At 41.7% G+C, this 25,251-nt stretch overlaps 1 protein-coding gene across 2 annotated transcripts in view; it reads left to right on the forward strand.

The window, feature by feature from the left end:
- Window positions 1–25,251, forward strand: part of CDH13 (cadherin 13) — a 748,238-nt gene that overhangs the window by 638,029 nt on the left and 84,958 nt on the right. The window contains exon 15 of one of the 2 annotated variants that reach the window (XR_008438902.1): window positions 20,711–20,720. The exons of the other annotated variant lie outside the window; for it this stretch is intronic. The gene's annotated coding sequence lies outside the window, so the exon portion shown is untranslated. Of the gene's footprint in view, window positions 1–20,710; window positions 20,721–25,251 lie in introns of those variants that run through there. 2 annotated transcript variants of the gene reach the window in all.

Here is a 25,251-nt window from a genome sequence, read left to right on the forward strand (position 1 = left end):
CCCCTAAATAATCCACTTTTGTCACCTAAGCATAAAAAGAAAGGAAAAAAAAAAAAAAAGGAGAAACAAGTGTTACAGTAATTGTATTCATATGAAAAACAGAGCTACCACTCTTAAAAATTTCCATACTGCCCAACCACTGGGAATGTTGCCTTGAGCACAGCTTTTCCTCTGAACCAATATTCAGAACACTTAAAAAATAGAGTTATTCCTTTTACAGATAGATTGAAGCCAGTGTCTTATTTGGAATGGAAAGCTCCTGTCATCAGGAAAACCTTCCTAACAAAATAGAGAGAGAAGAGGAGAGGTTTTGAGCTTCTGCTCAGCTTGATGAGCTTGTAGTTTCTCCTTAATCTGTCTGTAAATCAGGTTATTCCTGGCTGCAGACAGAGGAGTTCCCAAGGGCAGGAATTCTGCCCTCTCACTGCCTGAAGAAGTGGCTGCCCCCAAATCTGCCTCCTCCCTGCAGCTCCACTCCTTGGTTCAGTTCTAAAATCCCCTTCTTCCCTCTCAGCAGGATTTTTATGGCTCTTGGGTAGCCAGAACCTCACTGCAACTGCAGACCCTGGCTCTGCACTCCCAAATCACAGTCTCAAGCTGTGTCAGGGGAAATACAGGTTGGATATCAGGAAAATTATTTTCATGGAAAGAGTGATAAAGTATTGGAATTCTCTGCCTGGGGAGGTGGTGCAGTCACCATCCCTGGGTGTGTTTAACAAAGCCTGGATGTGGCACTGGGTGCCAGGGTTTAGTTCAGGTGTTGGGGCTGGGTTGGACTCGATGATCTTGAAGGTCTCTTCCAACCCAGTGATTCTGGGAATTCTGGGAATTCTGTGAAATCCCAGCAGCTGAGCTGAGGAACTCAGCATTTGAACTTCTGCAAAAGCTCTCCTGCATTGGGAAGATTTCTGTGTCTCGGGGAGCAGGTGGTCATTCCAGCCTTTGATTTGTTCTATTTTTCATCAAGTGAAAGCCCTTTCCCTGTTTTACACAGCAAACATTTAATGTTTGAGAATTGAGCAGTGTCTTTAAATTTGTCTTAAAGCATCAAGGCTGCAAAGACAACAAGGTACCAAGGGTTCCACTTTTTTATAGTTCCTGTTTTTTTCTCTGCTGTTACTTTGTAAAACAAAGCTGCATTTATTGCTTTTTTGGAGCAATAGGTTTTATGGGGTTTATGTGATGGATGCCTTAAGGCAGCACAACACATTTTCCTTTCCTGAGGTTTTTCTTCTGTGTGTGTATGTCTGTGCTTAAAGGGAGAGTGAAATTATCCAAACAGGAAAAAAGGAAGCAAAGGGATGTCTTGGTTTGAAAAGCCAGGTGTCTGCTAAGGAAGGCAGGTGCCTCCCCTGAAATGGAAAATGTGAACCCCCTCCCTCTGAACTATTATAATTCTGAAATTAAAAGGCTCTCAGGCAAAGTCATGGGAATAGAAATAACAGTTCTTTCTTAGGAAAAATAAAAATACAAATGTAATAGTAAAAAAAAAAAAAAAAAAGAAAAAAAAAAAAACACAAAACATTGCCAGAGTCAGAAGAGGCCCTGACACCCTGTGGGTCAGGGTGGTGGCAGCAGTGCCATTCCATGGTGGCTCAGCCCTCCTGCAGTGCCAGCTGTGCTTCTGCTGGAGCAGGATCCTGGACAAGGCTGGAGTTTTCCTCTGGAGCTCCAGGGCTGCTGGAGATGGGCCTGGGCTCCCTCTGGGAATGCAGTGGGGCAGAAAGCTGCTCCTCTGGGAATGCAGTGGGGCAGAAAGCTGCTCCTCTGGGAATGCAGTGGGGCAGAAAGCTGCTCCTTTGGGAATGCAGAGGGGAAGAAAGCTGCTCCTGTGGGAATGCAGTGGGGCAGAAAGCTGCTCCTCTGGGAATGCAGTGGACAAGGGCTGCTGTGGTGTCCCAAAATCTCAGATTGTATCCAGGTAGGAATGCTTGGCTCCTCCCCTGGGCGGAGCCTCTCCCCGTGGGATGATGGAATTTTCTCAGCCATGCAGGGACACTCACTGGCCATGAACAGAAGATAATTAATAATTAATGGCCCATGAACAGAAGAGATCTCCTGGAGGGAGGATTGGCTGTGGGAGAGATAAAGAAAAAACTGCCCAATGAACAGAAATGACTGCCCCACCTCTGACAGATGGCAACAGAACACACACCCCCATTTCCCACCTAAGACAAAGGATGAGCTGGGAATGGTTCTGGCTGGAAACTGAAGGGAGGGAAAGAGCAACAAAAGCAGTGGTAAGTACATATTAGAATTTACATTCTGGTTGAACAGTAAAGCACCCAAATGAGCAGAATCCAGCTTCAGATTCTGCAGCACTCAAGGTAAACATATGCAAACTGCCACTTACAACATTCACTTGTCTTTTGTTGACAATATAATCTCTTCTTTAATTGACAATCACAGTTACACTTAAAAACCCCATTTGAGCTCACTTACCTCTCCGCAAATTTATCACTGTGATAAAAGCTATCAAAACAATAGGAACAGTTATATATGCCTCATATCTAATTATTTCCACAGATTTAAATTGCTTTCTCTAACTGAAAGTAGCAGGTTTATGCCTTTTTTTTCCCCAAACAGTCCCAAATGTCCCCATAACAGTAGATTTCTACCACTTTGCTTTGTAAGCAGAATCAAAACATGGTAACACATAATCCTGAAAGTTTCATAGCAAAGTGAGATGTCTGGTTCTTTTGATGCTCTTTCTTTCCACATATTTATAGTTTCTTGCAAGGAAATGTAAGGAGGACATTCACGTGCACCTTCCTTACACTGGATTCATATGTGGTTTCATATTTTTCACTGTGGTTTCATATTTTCTATCTAGAAAAACAGAAACAGAAGCATCAATACCTTGGAGAAGCAGAATTATTAGAGAGGGAATTTATAGCCCTGCATGGGTTTGTAGGATGTCACTTTTCAGATCTGCTTGTAACTGACAATTTGAACTAAAGGCTTAAATACATAGTAGAGAACACTGGATTTTTATTTATTAAGGGAGGAAGGCTCAAGAATAATCTTGACTCAACATTAAAGCTGATGTTCTTTAGACATTAAAGGATGGGCAAATGGAATTGTTGCACTCAAATCCATGTGAGTATTGATCCAAATACATAATGAATATAAATATAAATATAAATGATTACTAAAATATAAATGATTCCTAATTTTAAAAAATTATGTATATGAGGCTATAATTTTTATGAGTAAGGCACATAAGCCTCTTCTCCCAGGTAACGAGAGACTGGATGAGAGGAAATGCCCTCAGGTTGTGCTGGGAAGGTTTGGTTTCAATAACAGGAAAGATATTTTCATGGAAAGAGTTGTCAGTCATTGGAATGGGCTGTGTGGGGATGTGGGGCAGTCAGCAGAGCTGGAAATGTTCCAAAAATGTGTGGGGCGGCACTTGAGGGCAGGGTTTAGTGGTGACCCTGCTGATGCTGCTGTTGATGTTGGATTTGATGGTCCTCTCCAGCCTTAACAATCCAGTGACTCTCTGGCTGTTACTTCATTGTTTTTAATTTCTTGTAAATTCTGTCCTGTCCATGACAGGTCAGACTGGGCAGTGCTGACGAACCAGGTAACTACACCTTACAAATATTTTGCTGCCTTTCAACTAATTTTGCAGTTTGGATCAGAGATTTCTTCATCACTGTCCGTATTAAATTTACAATTAAATAATTCACTTCCTGTATCAGCCCTCAGCTGCTGGGTCAAGGCTGAAAAGGCAATAACAGTTACAAAACAGCAAAGTGGCTTTAATGGCCAGTGGGTAGGAGCAAATTTTTTGTGACTCACATAAAAATCAAAACATTGAGGCAATAGAATTCTTTTACTTCTGAATTTGCAGTTGCAAGATCAGTGCTTAGCACCAAGTGGGAGATGATAGTCTTTACATGTAATGGTGTTTCATTAGCTTGCCTATTTATTCAAATTATGCTTTTACTGTTATAGAACTGTTCTGTTTATGTTTACATTTTATAGTCCTATGTTTACTTAAGAGAATAACTTGAAACCATTCCACAGATGTAGCAGCACTGAAAACCTGCCACAATCCAGTGAGAAAGTGCTTCGTTAGGAAATGTCATTTAATCAAAACCATTCAGACTGTTAGGGAGAAAAAACCCCACACACTTTTATGGAAATTGCATCAAATAAAGGGTGTGCTGCTGATTCTTGGCTGAGGTGCAGTTGGAGAGTCAGTGTTCATGTTTTCAGTGGCCTCTGAAAGAGTGCTTTAGGGAATATAAATAATAACATAAATAATAACAAGAAGAATCATTATATCATTACTAATTTCTTGTAATTATATAATTATTTTTATTAAAAATTAGATATAATTAGATATAATTATATACACTATATAATATATTATAATTCAATATATATTGAATAATATATATTGAATATATATCTTGAATATATATATATTGAATAGATATAATATATATAATTATATATTGAATATATATATAGAAATATATATTATTCAATATAAATTATTTCTATAGATGTAATTTATTTTTTTTTTCAGCTATCAGCTGCGACACCAGGATGCTGACATGCTGAAATATTCCACCATGGTGAAATATTCCACCATTCCATTCTTTTGGAGAAACCCTTGGTTGGTGCTGGCATCAGAGGGCTTCAGGATGTGGAACAATAATAAATAATGTGCAATCCTTCTGCAGAGTAGCAGCAAACACAAAACTCCCAATTTTAGGTTGCTCAGTGGCTCCTCAGCATTTGCAAATAAAGCTGGATTTTGAGGCTGTGAGTCAGAAGCTCGAACACACCCCCTTCAGGCTGTGCTGGGTCAGGCTTTGGGAATCTTTTCTTCCCAGGAGACCCAAATCTGCAGTTTTCTCCTGGTGTTTTGGACCCCTCTGTGCGAGGGCACAGAGATTGTCATGGTTTGTGCAGCGGGGAAATGGACTGTGGGAAGCTCACTAGCTGCCTTCGGAATTAGGAATTATTTCCAGTTGCTGGGGGCAGTGTGTCCATGGTCGTTCCAGGTCAAGCTGCTGTAATTCCATAAATTGTCTCCTTGGCTCTGTTCCTGCTGCTCTAAGGGGGTTTTTCTCCTGTCACTGAGAGGCTTATACAATGTTTTCTGTTTAAGGACCTTGAGGACTTTACCTGTTTTAGAGCAAGATGAGTAAAGATCATGATGCTTAATAAAATAATTATGAATTTAGTCATTTATCTTGCAAGTCTGCCATGTTCTCATCCATAAGGAGGGGGAAATATGAAAGTGTTAATTGATATTTCTCATTAAATGACAACATTTGTAGATAAATCCCAAAGTATGAATTTTGGCCAAATCCAGACATTTCTGTGTGATTGGTAACTGGGTTCAAAAGGTCTTCATTTTACATTTTGGCTTATTGAGTCTTTTCAAAGAAAACTGAAAGTTAAAAAGCTCATTTTTAAAATGTATTTAAATTAAATATCATTCTTTCAGCTTCAGGGTTCATAAATGTTTTCAGTCAAACCAGTATCTATTAGAAAATATTTAAACAGACATTACAAAAGTAAGTATAGAAAGAATTAATTTGCAACATTTTATCATAAAGGCATTTGCAAATTGCTTCCTACATTACTCGACTATTTATAGTTATTTGTTCTTTTTCCACTGGAGCAGACTAAAATTCTCCTTTCCAGCTTCTTGCTGTTATCTCCTGGAATGAATTGTGTTCCCCACACAGCCCCCACGATCGATGCAAATATGCTTTGATTTTTTTCACCAAACAATTACCCCTAAATACCAGAGTTCATTGCCAGGTTAGTGCATCTCCTGCTGCTGATTCAAAACTGGAGGATTCATTTGTAACCACTTTCTTCTTGCATTATCATTCAGGAGTTGAGTGATGTGATGCCTCACTCTCAGTTTATTTCCAAACACAATGAAATGTTTGACTCCATCACCTGAACACAAGAATTCTTTTTCCCAATTCTTCATGAATGCAGCACTTCTCCTTTTGATGTGATTTGGGTTGTGAGGTCTCTTAAAAAGAGTGGAAAGCTTTGCCACTTTTTGAGGAACTGGACTTAAATTCAGAAATGCTGGTGGGGATGTTATAAAAAATCAAATAGCACCAAGGTGTATTTTGAGTTAAACCCTGTAAAGTCACTGCAAAAGGTGAATTTGAGAAGAATTAACTGATTCAGCTAAAATACTCCTTATCTGTATTTAAGACACATAATCACAGAATAATTAGTGTTTGAAAAGACCTCCAAGATCATCAACTCCAGCATGATCTTTGTCCTTTTGGAGGACATACAAATAAATAAACACAAAAGCAAAGTAAGGAAGTGTGCACAGTGAAAACAAGGGCTTGATCATCAGCCTCTACGGGTCATCCACCAAGGATGAAAATATCTGTGTCACAGTACAAGTGGCTGCTATTTTCTGTTTTATCAAATAAACCTCTGAGAGAGTTTTAAAAAGAAATTTGCACAGTGTTTGGGGAGATAAACTGCAGCTCACTGAACTTGGAGCACTTCAGAGGCACCATTCAATGCCTGGTAAGGGGAATAAGAAAACTGTTTTCTTATCTCGGAGGAGGATCTTGGGTTTTTAAAGTGAAAAGTTGCCTTTTCCCTAAGTGAGGACTGACTTCTATCAGCCTGCAGCTTCACTGAAGCACAGTGAGCTGCTTTCAGGGCTGCTCTTCATCTCAGATTTACTCCTCACATATTTCCCTTTGTTTCATGATGTTTCTTCTGTGCCATTTACAATTAATGTCTGGGCTGATCCCCAGATTAATGAGTTGCTTTAAATGCTTACCCTGTAGACAACATCCCACCTGTATTTATTTGTTTTGGATTTCTTCCCCAAAACAAGTTATGAGTTATGATTCAGTGGGTATTCAATCCCAAGTTACTGTCAGACAGGAACCAAACTAAAGGCTTTCCTCTTTGATATCCTTTATTTGTTGTTTCACAGCTGTAAAGGGACTGGTTCTGCCACATTTTTTGAATGAAATGGAGGTTGTTGCATTAAATCAATATCAAATCTGATCAGGAGTCAGATGAGTTCTTGGAAACTCAGTATGGACAAAGATTTGACTTAGCAATTTTTTTTTTTACACCCCAGAATTGTAATGAAGAAGACAAAGGAATGTTTTTAACCCTGGATCAGTTACATATCAATCACTTTTCCAAGCTGTTTGTTCACAGCAGCTTTGCTGACTCCCCTGCCAACAGCTGAGTTGTTAATTCCCTGTTCTGACCCGGGCACAGGGAGCCCTTCTTGCTTAACCCCTTTGTATTTATTTGGCAAAACTCCGGAATGTGACGCACTAAATCACCCCTACAGACTCGTAGAGGCTGGGAAGTGCCCATTTACTCACTTTTATCTGCCCCTAAACCTCTCTGCTGGGTGCTGCAGGCCTGGCAGTGGGCAGGGATAAGAGCTAACCTGCCCTGAGAAGGAGCAAACTTGGCCAAGCCTCGGAGGTGGGGATAAATAAATCAATGTCTGCACTCCACATCCGTGGTGGCTCAAGGCAGAACAGTCCAGCCCAAGCATCCTCCTGTAGGGTGTTGGATCCTGGATGAGTCCAGGATAAAAACCTTTCTCCCTCACTGCTTGGGGAGCCAGAAAAATGAGTTTGTGAGAGGCAGCTCAGCTCCCAAGTCAGTGGCAGAGTCTGCTGAACCCAGAGAAATCCTTCCCGAGGAAAACCCTCCCTGCTAATAGGCTGACCTGTGTCTGCAGCATTTTTTTCTCTCCTGTTTGTGTGATTAGAAAGTTCAGATGTAATTTCACAAGCTTGCTCAAGGTTGCTCAATGTCTGCCCACCCGCTGGGATTTAGTGTAATAATCAGATTAAACATGTTCTGGATTGGAAAATGATCAAACATTTCCTGCATTCAGCTCCCCAGGGTTTTCCAGGGCTTCTACACTTTAATAAAAAAACCCTCACCGTTTTATTTAAGAAAAGTAGAAACAACCTACAAATCTGTGCTGTTGTCCTAATAATTGCTTTATATTTTAAGCAGGCATTTTTCTGTAGTTAACCTTCTGCTAGGCACATTAAAATGAAGTTCAGAGGAAAACTTCTGTAGTGATGGTGGCATCGCAGTGCTTTGAGCATTCATTTGCTGCATTACCTGGAGGAGCAGTACTTATTTACAGGGTTTGCCTCTTGTGGGACACTTTTCTGAGGAGTATTGAATAATTTTCCTGATAAAAACAACAGCTGCAAAAAAAATCACCTCAGTGCCAATCACAGACACGTTGTTAATACATAGCAGTGAAGCAGATTACATTAATTCTGAATTATTGCACTTTTCATGCAAAGATATTGTTTGGTGATCTGAACATAATCCTGGAAGCTGTGGTTTTCTGCAATACTGGAAATATCACTGTCACCAGCATTTTGGAATTTTGCTTTTCTGTATTATTGCAGTGCTTTATAAATACTCTCTTTCCTGTGAAATGAAGATCCTTCCTCAATACTTGCTGTACTGAGAACAAATACTTGGGGCTTTTAGAAATGCAAGGTTTATCACGGTTTTTTGACTTGGTGTTGCCTAAAAACCTTTGAAAGCTGAATTTGACAGGGGAACAGTAGAGAGTGGAGTGAGCCAGAAAGGACTGGGTTTGTTTGGGGGAGGGATTAGACAGTGCTGAAATCAGAGACAAAACCTGCCCTGACCTTGTGCTTCACTTCAACATGCATAAAATCCAGGAGAAATAATTATGTCATGTGTTGTAAGAATAATTTCCTTTGCTATTAAAGTTGGCCTGGATGATAGTTCAATGTGATAAACGCCTCTGTAGTTTTTTTACTTATCTAAGGTGTAAATCAAAGCACACCCAGGGTGGCATTTGGCTTTTCCTGTCCTGAGGATTTGTCTTTGAGTCAGGATCACATCCCATCCCTGCCAGAGGTAATAAGGAGGAAAAAGTCTTTTTTTTTTTTTTTTTTTTTTTCTGTCCCCAGGGATGTACTTGTCTGGCTGATGGCTCCAGGAGGTGTCTGTGGAGAGTTTACCTGCTCTGCTCTGGATTCTGTAATGAGTTTGGGAGCACTAATTGCTTCAGACAGGGTTTTATTGGTGTCAGGGTGGCCACTGATTCAGGTTTAGCAATTTACATCATTGATACTGTCCAACAGATCCTGCTGAATCAATTAATTGTGGTGTATTAAAAAAGAAAATAAATTAATTCCTTAATTCTGCCAAGGAAGGTGTTTTCTGTTCCGGAGTAGTAACTGACAAAAGAGCTGTGAGTGGATCAGTAGAAGGAAAATTCATTATTTGAAGGGTTCTTGGAACCTTTCATTGGAGTAACCCCCACTTTTAAAGGTGTGGCAGACACATCCTCTCATACAGGTGGAGAAATAAATGAATTCATGGAATTTAATCAAAAATGTCAGAGGTCAGTCAAAACAAGGTCTGGACCATACTTGACTTTTGATATGTGAAATATAAATTGACATTGGTTTGGGGGGGTCTTGTACAGAACAGTTCCCAATTTGCTGATTTTCCCCACCTATAATAATCTTTGAGCCACTTAATCTTTACCCACTTTTAGAGTGGGTATTTTGCATGAACTTAGCAATTGATTCAAAGTTAAACAAGAGGTGGTGCAGGTGGAGAGGAAAAAATTAAAATTTTATTAGGTTCAGCTGCATCAATCCTGATATATTTCCCACTTCATCTTTCTTTCAACTGGAATTTAGAAATGCAGCTGTTCTTGACTAATTTTATTATTTTATAACTCGCTTCAAAAATTTATATAAGCTTCAGATGCTCAGCATTTTTTGCAAATGTTGACCCATGACTAGTCAATTTAAATTGCAACAAGGTCAGACCTTACCCCCCCTCCATAATTCACATCATGAAATGCCTCATAAAATCTGAAAAGCCACACACCAGGAAGTGCAGAGGGGGCAGGATCTTCTGCAGCTGCTGGAAAAGCAATAAAAGTATTGCAGTATTTTCTGTGAAGGAGCAATAATGAAACCTTTCCAGCCAATGCTCTGACTTGACTCTAAAGATTTTAAAGAGCATTCAAGTTGCTTTATAGTAAAGGCATTTTCTGTCTGTATTATGAACACAGAACTGGGGACCAGCCTGGATAAAGCATGTGGGGCCTGATTTGATATTTCTGATATTTCTGTACAATAATCTCTGCCAGGCTCGGATTTCCACAGCTCGGTGCCTGTGACAGGGAAAAAGGATTGGGATTGAAAGCAAAGATTTATTGTGGGTAAACAAATGCTCCCCAAACTGCTTTGTGGGGTTTGCAGAATAACAGCAGCGTTGGTTCTATCAACACCTTTGCACTTGAGTGGCTTCTCAGGCCCTGTTGGAATCACCTTGAACTGATTTTCTTGGTTTTTTCAGCTTGATTTTCTGCCTGCAATTAAAACTGTGGATTAAGAATGAATATGGCAGATTTTTATTTTTTTTTTGTGAAAATTGTTCTGAAATTTTATTAATTATGACCTGGGGAGAGAATGTTGGGAGTTTTATTAATGCATTATCCGTGTCCAAATGACTAAATGCCGTCTCCACTGACAGCCTGGATGAATTTGAGCTCTCCTGAGCTGGTGCTGGTTTAATTGAGATCATTTGGGGCCTCCATTGCTCCCCAAGGAGAAAGCAGACAAAGCTCTATATTATATTACATAGAAAATATTCTATATTTGTTGCTCTGTGATGCCTTGCAGTTGCCACAGCACAAAATAAACCCACACCAACCCACAAAATACTGTCTCATATGAAAGATTTCATAGCTATTCCAGGACTGTCTGTGTGGTTCTTACCTTTGTTCATGTCTCTAGGTTGGAATTGCATTTTCCTTTATGCGAAGCATGGGGAGGTACCAATAACTTATTTATATTTGCATAGATCTTGGTCTGACAAAGCACACAAGTCCCTTATTGATCAGCAGGATTTAGGTGTGTGCTGTCCTTCCTGCTGAGCTGCAGCCAGAATTTTTAGTGCAGTGGGGACAAGTCTCTTTTGTAAGCTGTTAAACAGGAAAATTTGTGTGAGGAAATTTCTCTCCTATTTCTGCACCACTCAGAATTATTTGCATTTCATAGTTAAATGGGTTGCTCCTGTGTGAGGGAAATGGGATTATTTTGCTTTGTTCGAAGGCTGAACAGATTATGGTGGAGTTTTGGAGTCTTGGACAAAGCCTGAAACTCAAGTGGGAAGGGTAGAAATGACACATTAGAGTGGTGTGTTGTAAAATGGGTTTAAAAATGGATCCATTTTAAGGAAAAAAAAAAAAGTATGAAAGGCCAATAGACATAATGGCATCACTGTAATAACAGTCAGAGCATGGCTGAGCAAGGGAAGCCAGGGCAAAAATTCCACAGTTTCAGCAGAAAGTACTCCCTAATTTAACATACTGATTATTATATAGATATATACACACACAGTTTTAGGATTTAGAAAAAGCAAATGCTGCTGATATCACCTAGAACCCATCTTCCAAGCAGAAAATTGGAGCAGCAGAGAAACTGCCTGGTCTTGAACAATTATAGAGCTTTCTGAGGGTGCTTAAATGAAAGCAATCAAAGGCTGTGATGCCTCCTGGCTGAATTGTAGCTCTTTGTGTTGGCTATTTTCATTTTAAGCTAAAAAGGTGTCAGTAATGGTAGAAAAAATAGTAATAGTAGGAAAGTAGCATGCTGTAACCTCTTAAAATTAGAGATATCTGTGTACATCTCCCTGTTCCCTTCCAAAGGACATTATTCCCAGTGGGATTTCAACTCGTGATGCTGTTTGGGGTTTTTAAGGGAGGCTTCTCAGCTGCTGCTGCTCTCCTCTGTGCTGGGCTGATCTGGAATGCCCCATGGGCACCTCCTGGACCATTGTTGCCCCTGGCATGAGGCCACTGCTGGGCTCGGGGTGGTCACCGAGGGCGGTGGGGGAGCAGCAGCACGAGCTGGGGGATGTCACCTCCCTGTCACTATCCTGGGGGATGTCACTGGGCTGTGTGCCATCCTTCCCTTCCTCTCTGTCTGCTTCCACTGCTCACCAGGCATTCCTTGGCAATGCCCCTTCCTCCTCCCTCGCCCTCCTGGCAAGCTGCTGAGCTTGGGTGGTTGCCCTTCAGGCTGCCTTGTGGTGGCCCTCTGCTGCAGGAGGGCTCGGATTTGGCGCGGCAAATTCTGCAGCTGGAGCTGAGGAGATGCTGCTCTCTGCACTCCCTGGGGAGGCATCAGCCAGCCCCAAGCCCTGCCCTTCTCTCTCCTTGTGCCAGTCTCCTCTCTCTTCTCTCGGTGCTTGTGCCACTCTGGTGTCTGTGGGAGCTGTCACCCCTTCTAGGAAGCTGCTCTGCAGGACCAGCATGGCCCAAGGGGCTGCTGGCTCCCTCTCAGGGTCTGGGTGTTGAGGTGACCCCAAGAGTGTAAAAGTCTTTGTTCTCCCAGCCCAAGCAGCCAAAGAAGAAGTCTGAGTGCATAGGATCAGCTTCTCGAGGTTGTTTAATTTTCCTTATCTATAACATTCTGTCTCTGACCTGCTGAGCTCTGTCCAGCAGGTCGGCCATGGCATTCTGTGTGCCCTCAGGGCGGTGTTTACATTTTATACCAAAAACTACCTGTACTATGTTTACAATAATGTGCCAATATCTGTCATCTATGTTGGACAGTGTGTCTCTACCTTAAACCAACAGAAAAGTGTCACCATCACAGCAAGACATGGAGGACAAGAAAAAGAAGGTCAGGACATGCCCAAATCCCTCCATCTTGTCCCCTTGAACTCCATTCTAAAAAGACCCAAAATTCTACTTTTCCACCCTGTGTTAACTCAACTACCACACTACTCAAACCCTTGTGGCTGTAATTCCTCATGCAAAGTTGGCAGCTTTTTCCACAGGATAAAATCGAAGCCACAGGTGTTTTTGACTTTGTGCCAAGGTCCCCGAGCCCCCTGCCAGGGCCTCAAGACAGCCAGAGGGATGTCCTGGATTCCCACAGCTCCCAGGCTGCTCCCTCATCCCTCCACCCCCTCTGCAGATGGAAACAGCCCAAAACCTGCCAGGTTTATATTTTTTGGCCAGCTGTCAGGCTGACCCCTGTGACAGCACCGTGCTCCTCACCCCAGGACACTTTTGCAGCCCTTGGGGCTGTCAGAGCCAGGGGATGGCCCAGGGCAGCACAGCCAGCCCAGCCTTGCTTGTGGAATATGAGACCTTGGCAAGGAAAAGCTGGGAGCATGGGGAAAGGCAGAGAGATTAGTGCTGCCCAATTTTAGTGATATATATTAGAAGCTTAGAGAACTTAATCTTTTAATGTGATAAACAGGGAGAAGAACCCTGAGCTAAGCTCAGAAATACCTGATACAGGAACCTCCCTCTCTTCCAAGGAACTGGACTCCCACCTTGGGAACTTGGAGTGGAGGTTTTGGGTTTCCCGTGTAATTTCATGTATGTAGTAAAATACAATGTATCAGACAGAGAATTGCATTCTCCAGCTCGATATTTATAAAAATCAGGCAGCCTGATCACTTGTGAGCCTGTGGGTGATGTTTGTTTAGAATTTCACTCAGCCTCCTCCCTGCCATTTTCCTACAGTTATTCCTTTGCTCAGACAGACAAGCTTGGGTTTTGGCTGTTCATTCTGGAAGGAAGAAATTCTGCAGAGCTTGAGACAGCAAGGATGGTTTTAAAGAGGATGAGAACAAAAATGCACACACCTCACTCCTCTCCCACTTCTGCCCAGCCAGCTTTAAATTTTCCCTTTAAATTTAGCATCGGTCTTGCACCACTCAGTTCCCATTTTTCAAGCTGTTGTAAAATTTGCAGCCTTTCAATAATCTTTGTATTAATTTCCTCACGCTGAAAATAAGTAATTACTCGCATTTTTCAAAATGTGATCCAAATTAAGAGGCTACACTGCATCTTCCCTTGCTGGTTATTTCAGGAGAGCTAATCTACAACGTGGGTGACCTTTTCCAAATTTGGACCCATCTGGCATTTTCAAATGGAATTGAGTATTGATCCCCACACTGTTAATTTATTGTTTAATTAAGAAATCATCGTGCTGTGATGTGCTTTGATGGCACATCCTTTTCCACATCAGCCAATTAACGTGGAGAGCCATCACAAAACTATCACTTTTTATTATTATTTTTTAATGGAGCTTCCCAGAAATGGAGGTCTCCTCTCATGGACTAATGGTTTGGAATGCATTTCAGCATTAACGACCTGCAGGAGCTGCTGTAGAAAGTAAATCCTCAGTTTTTATCTTTTGGGGAGGACAAGGTGCTGCTTCCTGCCCTTGATGGAGTTTCTGGAATTCCTCTGTGCAGCCCAGGTCACCGACACCTCCATGAAATAGAGAAGTGGTTGTTAAGGACCAGTCAGAGCTGGGTTTGCTGTGCTGCCTTTGTTTATTAGGGAGAAGAAACAATATTTCTACCATGAGACAGCACCATCCAGATGTCAAGGGTCAAGTTCCCTTCCTGTGGGTGAAAAAGATTTAAAGCAGGCTAGTGATGTTGCCAAAGTATTTGTAATTTGTGTATCTGAAAGTATGCCTAAGCAAACGTGTTTCATGTGTTTTCTGCAGGACATTTGTGTCCTAAAAGGCACCTCTCACTAGAGCTGATTGACCCTGCCTTGTGTTTTTAGGATTTTTTATTTTTAGTTGTTTGAACCAAGGTCTTATTGAAGTGTTGTCTTCTGCCTCCTCAACCCCCTACTTAATGTTCCATCCAAAATCTCCTGTGAATGAACACTGAAACTAAAAATCCTGGTTGGGCTACTTGAGCCAAGGACTTCTCTTACAGTCAGATCTTTGGGGTATATTAAAGTTATCTAAAATATTCTTGCTTGACCAGGCACACTCAGGTGTGTTCAAGGAGCAAATCTGATCATGGAAACTTAAATTATAAACTAACAACTTTAAAGGAAACATTTATTTTTAAAAGGCTGCAAAAGCAATGCAGGGAAAGGAGTGTGAGGGACTTTTTTCTTCTCTTCCTCCTCTTTAAAGTTTTGCCTAAAAGAATCAACATTTTTTTCCTATGTAACTTTTATATTTCACAATTATGAAATCAACAGCTCTTCTGTAGATTGCATTTCTTTTTCATTAGTCAGTTTTGAGGCAAAAATGAATAATATTTATATATATTTATCAAGTCATTTCTGACCACAATGAAAAGTTACCCATAATATTTTGATTTATTAAAAGTAGATATATTTTTAATTACCAAATAATTTAATATGAGCACATCTGGCACAAAAGCATCCAGAAATAAATCACAGTGGTGTTAAATTTAATTTGGTCTAAACTTCAAACAGAAATCATGATCAGATAATAACTTCAGCTTAGTTATTCAAGTCATCTCTGCAATTCAAAGTCCAGTCTAAAATAAATAGCCTGTCAAAACAACACATTGTTAGCAGCTCAGCCTTCAAGGAATTACAGGACCAGAAGCTCCCAAACCATGGCACTTTTGAAATGAGGAACAAGCTACATCAGTTCAAGGAACATTATTAGAAAACCTGGCCTCACGCTGGTGAAGAAATGAAACCTTGCTGGGGTTTTTTTTTTTTTTTTTCAAAATTAAAACACTTTGAATTCAACCAATGGGAATCCAATGAAAGCAAATTATCTTTGATCTTCTGAGAAGAGCCTGCAGTTTGGTGTTATTTAATGTCTTAACTGTAATTTGGAATAAAAGAAGAAGGGAATCTGAAATAATCCCTCTCAATTGTATTTCCCAGGGAGTTTCAACTCTTGGAAGAAAGAAAACAACAGACTTTTACTTCTGATTGTGACAATGTTCTTTCCTCAGAATGCAAGTCCCTCAGTGATGCAGAACTGTGACAAAAGTGTACATCAAAAGGATTGAAAACCTGCTGGGAAACCAAAATTATGATCTAAAGCCCACTGAAATGGAAAAATGGGATTCTTCCTATTGACATCACTGGCTTTTAGATCAGGCCCTTGATTTATTACCAGCAAAAAAGATCTCAAAATTTCAGATGCAGTGTCAAAAGCAGGTTTCCTTTTAATACCCCATAAAGCACGGAGGGTTAGAAAGCTGCAGAATGACCAGGTAAAGTAGAAATCAAATGCTTTTTTAGCAGGTCAGAGGAAGGTCACTTGTTTTACAGTTAAGAAATAAGCCCTCAGCTGAGAGTGACAGCAAGACTTTTACTCCTGCAGCCCACAGAAGGTGATGGCTGTCAGGGTAAACTGCTTTCCAAAGGGCTTTCACCACTCTCAGAGCTGTGACATAAATTTAAGCGAGGGGAGAAGCTGGACAGGTGAGAAACACTGAGAAGAGCTGGGTTTTAGGAAGCAGAAGTCCTCAGCAGCAGGGGTGGATGTGCCTGGGGTGCCCAGGGTGGGTTGGCCAGGATTTCTGGTGGGTGCTGGGAAGAGGCTGCAAGTTCCCTGCTTCCCCTGGAGAGAGCAGCAGGGAAGAGTCCCCAGGAGGGGACAGCTCCTGGCACATAAGTTTCCTGCTCCCTGGGAATACTTTGAGCTGGGTTAACTGAAATTTCTGGTGTTGGAATTGCCCGATGAAGGCTCAGAGGTGCTGCTGAGGTGTTTTCCCCCTTGAGCAGCACCACTGCTGAGGGAGTTCTGTTCCTCTGCTCATGTGGGCAAAGCCAGCAACAGCACAAACATCATCCCACTATTCTACCCCTGAATATTGTAAAAATGCAGCGAACCCCAGCTCAGGGAAGAGATGCTGATGTCTGGCTCCAGATCAGAAGGCTGAAGGACAGCTTTATTAAAACTATACTCTATTACATTCATATACTATTTAAAGAGACACTATCCTGTTCTACTCACTCACTTCTTACTCACCTCTAACTCAAACTCGGGACTCTGCTGAGAGCCCGAGCCACAGCTGGATCCCACTGGTCACTGACCCCAAACAACCTTCAGCAGAATCCAGCCCAGCAATCACTGCAGGTGAACAATCTCCACACCACATTCCACATGGGCAAAACAAAGGAGAAGAGATAAAGATTGGTTTCTCCTCTCTGTGCTTCTCCTGAGAGACAGAATTGTGTCTCTCTGTCCAGAGAATGGGAATGGCACACCTGAATCCTCCAATCTTTTTTGCTGTCTGTGATCCTGCTCTGGAAGGAGATGAGCCTGAGCCCTCAGACCTGCCTAGTTTACTTCCCCCTGCACATGACATCATTAAAGTGGGCTTCTAAATAAAGCAGATGAGCATTAATTCAGCATAAAGAGCTCCACACTCATGGCAGGTACTGAGACATTATTGTAAATATTGCTGGGTTTTCTGCACGTGGACCTGAGTGATGCAGATGTACCACAGTCTGCATTTAGAAAGCATTGGGATCATAAAAACTCACTTTTCATAACCATCTGACTATGATTAATTGTAACAATACAACTTATTAATTAAACTTGGGAAGCAGCATAATGGGAACTAGCATTCTCAATTCACTTGAATGAGCTTCAGCATTTATTCTGCAGCTCTTTTAATGAGATGCTGAAATCATCTGCGTATCAATCTATTCATTACCAAATGAGACAAATGCAACAATCCTAAGTATTCATGAAAATATCTTCATTAGAAAAATCATATAATTAACCTGGAGTGTTCTCTAAATGAAGCACCTCAAATGTTACATATTTTCTTTCATAATTGCAATTTGAGAATATTAGTTTCTCATTCTCCCTGATTATATTTAAAGTAAAACCAGCATTCAGCATGATTTTAAATCTTTTGCACAAAAGAATAAATTTCAGGGAAATGCAAGCAACAGGGGTCTTGTTCCCTGTTGGTTTTGCTTTATTTGCTGTTAATGTCCATTATCAAAGACTGTATTTCAGCAAGAATTGATTGTGGGTCCCCTCTTTGTGCTGAAGTCTGTCTGCAGCTCTGCTCATGCCACTGCCACGTGAAAAGTTTATCAGTTAATGACTCTTCATTGCCTTCCCCTCATCTCCAAATACTTCAGTTAAAATGTACAAATTATCTCCATTCTGGACTTTGCCAAGAAATGTCACACACTGACTCAAAGTCCGCGTCAGCTTCCCTTGTTTTTGAGGAAACATCCTTTGTCCTAGTTGAAAACTTTGAACGTTTCCCACTCAAGGGGAATTGCCACTTTACATGAAGTTTTGCACAGCACGTCCTTGCCTCTCTTCCGTTCCAGCCAGCAGTGACACCACACAAAGTCCCTGCAGATCTCTTGGTGTGGAGCATTTCTGGGGCTTTCAGAAGCAATCCTCACCAGCTGGAATATCCATGGGCTGTCTGGTGGCAAAGAATTTCCCAGAAATACTCACAGGGACCCTAAAACTGCTGCATGGTCTGGTTTCCTCCTCCTTCCAGCATGTTCTGTCTCTCTGGGGTGTGTGCACTTCCCCTCCTGCTCTTGTTCTCCCTCTGACGTGGCACAGGCTCCTCAGGGTTCTCTCGTGATGTGATCCTGAGTTTTCAGACACATCAGAGCCCATGGAAGGGCTTGGGTTGGCTTAAATATGACCTTTTATTTTTGTTGTTTTCCTTAAGGAAATGAAGGGATCAAGTGGCAAAGCTGTGCAGGGATCTGTCCTGGTCCATTATCATTAAAATTTGTTAACTTCAGTGTACAGAATCCCTGACTTATTTTGAGGGCAAGGGGATAACCCTGAAAAAAAATTGATACTAAAAAGGGAACTAAAAGAGACCCCACACAAAAGCAGGGGGGAAAAAGTCCCCAACAAACTGCCTGAAGATATTTTCATTAGCTACTGCAAGTAGGTGCTGGCATTTCAAGGATACCTGCTGTAAGAAAAGATGATGTGAGTGGTTCATGTCTATTTTTACCTCGAGATGAGAGGATAAAAGGGAATGGAGCATTGAAATGGGGAAACATGACAGGCACAGTGTACAAAACCTGACAACTTGTAGGGAGCCTGACAGAGAAGCAGCACTGCTGATGTTCCTGGGAGCTCCATTCATCACAGGGTGGGTGTGGATTTGTCTGGCAAAATTTGTAGGAATGCAGAACCACTTTAGATCTCATTTGAAGATCTCTGAATATTTTGCAAACGGTAACACTCTGGCTTTTCCCACCCCTTTTAATACAGAGGGATTTCACTGACTCTTAATTAAGTGTTAGGGTATGAGTGGGTTGTATATTATGCATGCTTGTCTCTGCAGAAATTTTGTAATAAGAATAGGGTTTAAAACATCAATCCCTGTTTATTTATAAGGGTGCAGCACACAAGGAGTTAATAGAATGAAAATTTTCATCTCCTAGAGGGAGCTGTGAACATGACTTCAAACAAATCTGTGCCCAGCTATAACAAGTGGCTGAATATTTCTACTGTACCTGCTGGATGATTGTGATCTCTGTTTAAACAAAAGATTTCTTCTTTTTGATCCCTCTATTTATCCTCCTTTCAATGAAGGATTTTCAGCTCATTTAATTAGAAGCTGGTCTCTAAGAAATTTTTGGGACACCACAGCTTAACATTATAACTTTGAGCAACGATAACAAACTCCCTCAAGGAAATTGACTGAAAGGCACTTCTTAAAATACATGTTATCATCAATCATTATCATCAACAGGTGAAATTCTCATGTTCTGGTGTCATTTTTTTATCTAATACAACATGTTATCTCTTTCCTTTTGGTTTAGTAAGGAAATAAGATTTATGAATTCACTGTCTCTTTGTTCCTCTAACGACTTTGGATTTATTAGCTATTTTCAGTGAAACTTGATAAAGATATAGTGGCATCAAAGAGATTTTCTGTTAACACTCCTGCAAGAGGAGGCAGCTGGGCAAGAGAAGAAAACCAGCCTGGTCTGGTGGGAGATGTCCCTGCCCATGGCAGGGGATTGGAGTGAGACGATTTTTAAGGTCCTTTCCCACCCAAACCATGCTGGGATTGATTCTGTGCTGTCTTTTGTTATCAGGCACCAGCCAATCTGCACCAGGCAGTGGAGGTGACAGATTTATGGAGGCTCATGAAGGAGCAGTTCCTGTGGATAACAAGATAAAGAGCATTTTTAAGCAGATATGACATATTTCTGCTGCTGTTACCTCGATAGAGGATTCCTACTCTATCTTGCCAAATTGGTGTCTGCTATTGCTCTGTGTTTTGAACTTATCTCTGGAATATTCCAATTTCCTCACTTTGGTCATTCCTGCCTTTCCCTGAATTTGAAACTGTCCTTTGTGGAGCTCCTACGTGAAGTCAGGGGAAATTTGCTTCTGATTTTGGTGAGAAAAAAAGACCTGAGGACAGTGAGAATGTATAGAATTCCAATTTTGTCAGGCATCAGGGCTGTGTGGAGCCCAGCCCACCAAGGGAACATAGAAAGACAAAGCAAGAGATGACTGAAAAGCAAATCCTGTTCAGGTATTGCAGCTCCATAGGAAGCAGGATTTAAGTCTGAATGTTCTACCAGACAAATCCAAACCTTGTGAAATCTAAATGTACTTACAGAAGGTTACTGATCATCCTGACACAAAGTTTTTGTGGAAACTGCAGTAGGTGCAGACTTCCTGGGAAAATTCCTGTTGAAAGATCTGAAATCCTTGGGGATGTTGGCATCTCAAAACCCTGACTCCTTCAGCTTTACAGGGTGAGAAATCCAGAAGCAATTCAGCAGCTTATTTCAGCCTGAGGAAGGGAGGGGAAAATAAGGTTTTCCAGCTGATTTACTTTTGTGGGGTAGATCAGCTGCTTCCCAGAGCAAGCCAGTCCATTTTCCCTTCCTGTCCAGGGCTGGGAGTCTGTTCCAGTACAATCCACAGGCACAGACCACACTGCCTTGTTTTATCCTCTTGGTAGAGCACACAGAGCTTTGTTGTCCCGCTGCCTCTGAAGGGATTTCTCTGCTGGCCACAAAGAAATGACTTTGCAAGCAGTGGGTTTATCTCCACCCCACTGCCTCTCGTTTCCTTTGGCTCCAGGATTTCTCCTGCATTGATTCTGTGAGGTTTTCCCTACCATGCTCTGCTGGCTTGGACATTTTCCCCACTCCAAATACTGAACCTGAAAAAAAAAAAAAAAAAAAGCTGCAAGACACTGTTTTGACATTGTGAAATCTGTTGTGTTTAATGGGTTTTCTGCAAGAGGGGGTTGTTGAAGGCTTTCTGTCTCTTGGTTTTCCTAAAACATCGTGGAGTTCAAATGCTGCTGGAGCAACATTTTCAATCACAGAGAAGCTTTTGATTTTCAGGGCTATAGATGTAGCATTCTGAGTAGCCTTAATCACATACATAAAGGTTTTTAGTGTTTCTTTTGTGTGGTATTCTATGTGTCAACCGCTGTAGTCAGACCCATTTCTGAGATTGGAGATGGATCACATCGCGGCGTTGAGATGAGAAATTTCCATCTTTATGGAAGGCGTAACGAGACCTGGAATATAAGAAAATGGGGCATTTTATTAAATGATGCATTAATGAGGCTTTATATTTTCAGCATAGCACCTGTTTATCCTGCCAGCACTGCAGTCCATGGGTGTAACATTCCCATATTGAGTATATGGCTTGTTCCTGCTCTTGTTACAGCCTGATTATTCTGGTGTAAATGTACCACTGCAGGTAGATTCTTTTTTTATTGTAGAACAGCCATCTGTGTTTTTAAAGCCTTGATGAGGCTCTGAAAAGCCAAGCAGCATCAACTGCTTACAGCAGCCCAATTTTGATAACTTTAGAATCAGAGCATTCAAAAATAATCTCCAGCAATAAGTGAAACTAGATTGTGTGGTGCGATGGGAGGCTTGTGTGCTGATTGGCTCTGTGTGTTCTCCTCAAGCATCTTTTTCCCTCTGCTTGCCAAATTTAGGTATTAGATAAAAGATTTTTAAATGGTGCCCTAGGCTCCACTTTGGTGGTCTTAATTATTTACTGCCTCCTTGCACACAGCCTTCCCCACTTAAGTAATTGCTCTAACAAATTACAGTATTAAAACGTCTGTCTAAACAATTTGTAGGTGCAGCCTGATGTTTAGATGCTTAAAGTGCTGCTCTGAAATCCACAGTTTATTGTGCATGGGAAATTACACTCGAAAAAGAGGAGTGTTCCTGAAAAATCAGGGTCATTTGTGCAAACACATCCAGAGGTTGGAACTAGGGTAATTTGCATCATTATGGAAGAGTGCTGTGCTGGAACCCAGGGTAACTTCATGGGGATCTGTGGTACCTGTCAGGTGGAATAAGATGCATTATAGCCTTTGCCTCCTAAAAAATACACCTGTAAGTGATGCCTTGTGTTGATCCTGCCTCTTTCCTGGGATTCACTGTTGGCTGCAGACATTAATTTTACACCGAGCACTGCTATTTCCTCTTATTGCTTTCACTTCTGGGAAGCACTTGAGGTACTCACCCAGCTAAGGGAAATGGAGGGCCTTGCCTGGGGTGACATGCACAGGCAGTGACAAACTCAGGCAAGGAACATGGACTTTTATTTTACCTCAATTACTCCTTTGGAAAAACAGGTCTTTATCCTGTGTATGGGAATACAGGACTCCCTTTTCTTCATGGTGGAAAAAGCCCACTCTTTATTCACATAACTCCTTTTTATGCAGTTTTACACACCTCGTGTGGGACTCCAGTTGGTCAGGAGCTTTCTTGCCAATTTCTTTATTGGTCAGTAACAAATTGTTATTCTGTATTGATTGGTCACTCAAACTCTGGGTGTGGACCTGCAGGAAAAGCTGTTTGTGAGAGACAGTTTTCATTTTTCTATCTAACAGTGTAAAAACATTTTATAGAGGTGCTGGTTGTTTTTTGCCCAGGAACAGATTGTGATGTTCACCAAGTGCTCACACCAGGATTGCTTTCACAGGGGAACTTGCAAAGTGCCAGCTTCACAAGGCCAGACACTGATTCTAGGAGAGCAGGCCTGATTTTATGATTTTTCTACTTTACTGCAACATCCATGTCCAGGATCATGTTCAGCACTGCAGGAAGGTGTGAACTCCTTGCTGGATGCTCTAAAAGGGGAGAGTGGATTCCTTCAACTCACTTCACTTGGGCTCAGGTGTCTTCTTTAAGCTGGGTGTGGCAAATGGAAGAGAGCCCAGAAGGTGATGATTCCATGCCCAGGGAGTGCCTGATGCTCCCTGGAAGCCCCCCCTGCACCTCTGGGGGCAGTGGGGATGGGTGGCTCAGCCCCACGCCCAGCTCAGCTCGGTGGAGCAGAAAAATTCACTCTCACCCTGGAGACACAAGCCAGCTCTTCACTCTTTGCAAAGTCAGTGGTGAGAAAGAGCTCCCAGTGAATTAATCAAGCCAGCATTTCAGGCAGAATTCAGCTCCCCTGAGCTTCCAAATAACTCAGTTTCATCACACGTGCTGGGAATGCTTAGAAGCCTCCTCAGAGGTGTCCACTGAGGGAAAAGCAGAGCCCTCAGTGCCTCTCCTCTTTCAAAGGCAGGTGAGACTCACTGCAGGCTCACGTGGTGCAACCAGGACAGAGCTGGAGCTGCTGGAGGGATGTGCTCCTTCTGGGAGCTGCTGTCCTGCATCCTGCTGGAAGGATGTGCTCCTTCTGTTGGAGAAGCCTTGGCAGGTGGGATGGAAGCTGAAATGGGGACATCTTCCTGTGCCTGGCTGAAAGTCCTCGACTGCAGAGATTTCAGCATGTTAAAAATGAGCACAAATACAGCAGGAAATAATGAAAATTGGTATTTTGGGGAAGAGGGGGGATAATCATAGCAGAAATTGAAGAGATTTATCTTTAAATTGAAGTCTCTTGATACAGAGCTGTGAGTAAGTGAGGGGATGGTATAGAAAAGGGGTGAAAATCTAGCAAGAGCTGTTTTTTTCATCTGATTTGGTATTCTCAGCAGTGGCAGCTGATGTTTGAAAGCATTTGCATTGCATCTGTCCTTAATGTTCACGACGAGATAACAGAAGCAGAGGGATCTGATCAAAGCACAGCCCTGTGCCTCCCATTGTGAAAGCAGCAAAATATTCCAGGAAAAAAAAATGAGAATGCTCAGGCAGGTGTATAGAAGCAAATTCACAGCAGATATGTGATGGCTCAGAGGAGATAGTGCAGAGGAACGAGGGGAAAATGGGAGCTCTGGGTTTCAGCTTTCTGGTCAGGTTGGATCTTTCCACTCTCTTTCCACTTAGTTAGAAGTGTTTGTCCATCTCTTGCAGGTGAGAGATGCCTGTAAACAAATCAGTGAGGGGAAAGGAAGAGAGGACGTGTTCCTGCATTTAGAGTGGGATATCACCAGCACAGGCTGTGTGTGTTTACAGCCCTTTAGGGAAGCAAAGATGACAGGCAGGTGACAGTGACCTGTGATCCCTTTTCCCAGCAAGTCCATCTTGTACTTCTGAACAACTTCTCCGAGGGTTTCTGGGTAAAGAAATGGAGGAAAGACCAGTTCAGTTCTAAATTCATATCTTAAGAGTCAAAACTATATTGATATTTTCGATATAGATGGGAGTTTCATGCTGGATATTTCCTACGTGGTCTTTCAGGATAAACACCAAATTACCCAAAAAAGTTCAAAGATGTAGCAGTTTGGTGTTCTGGCATCATGAGTTTGGTTACAGATTTAATTTGTTGCACAACACCGTGGATAAAAGACAAATTTCAAAGAATAATTCAAAGAATAATTCAAAGAATTCAAAGTTAGTGAAACTAAAACTTATTAATGAGGGAAGTGTCCTTGTTGAGAGCAAAAACTTGCTTTGTCTGTGGAAGGGCCTCCTGTTTTCTGAGCTTGTCAGTGCTGTAGGAGCTGCAGGGCTGAGTGAAAGAAGATGATACCACCCGAGGCACTTCAATGTTGTCTTTCCAGGCTATTGAAGCTGAGAAAGATAAGACTGGTGCCAAAAATAAAGCACTGTATGGAGAGCCAAGGGGCATCACTTCATTTCCCAGCCCTGAGACAGTTTTGTCCAGCTGTCTCAGGCAAATCACTTAATGTCTTGTCTGTTTTCCCCTCTGCAGATTTGCAGGAATGCTTTTCCACCTTATTGTGGTGGTGGTTTGATTTCTGGAGATCTTAACGGGAGCAGGGTAAAGGATACAAGATAGAAAACTTATTTTAATTAATGTCACTTCATCAATAAGGGTCATGAGGAAATGTTATGACCTCAGGGGATTTCTGGTGGAAGAACAGTACTTTATTCCTCAGAACTTGTTGACAAGTTTGAGACTGAAAGGTGCGACTTAACTGAAATCAAGGGAGCTCTCCCAAGAACTGATTTATTCTAATTGTTTAAAAAATGAGATACTTGTGGAGTGGTGACTGAGAGATAAGGAAATATTGTGAAAATCAGATCCGAGGCACACAGCACAGCACTCC

The sequence above is a fragment of the Vidua macroura genome, chromosome 11 (assembly GCF_024509145.1).
Source record: "Vidua macroura isolate BioBank_ID:100142 chromosome 11, ASM2450914v1, whole genome shotgun sequence".
Taxonomy (NCBI): Eukaryota; Metazoa; Chordata; class Aves; order Passeriformes; family Viduidae; genus Vidua; species Vidua macroura.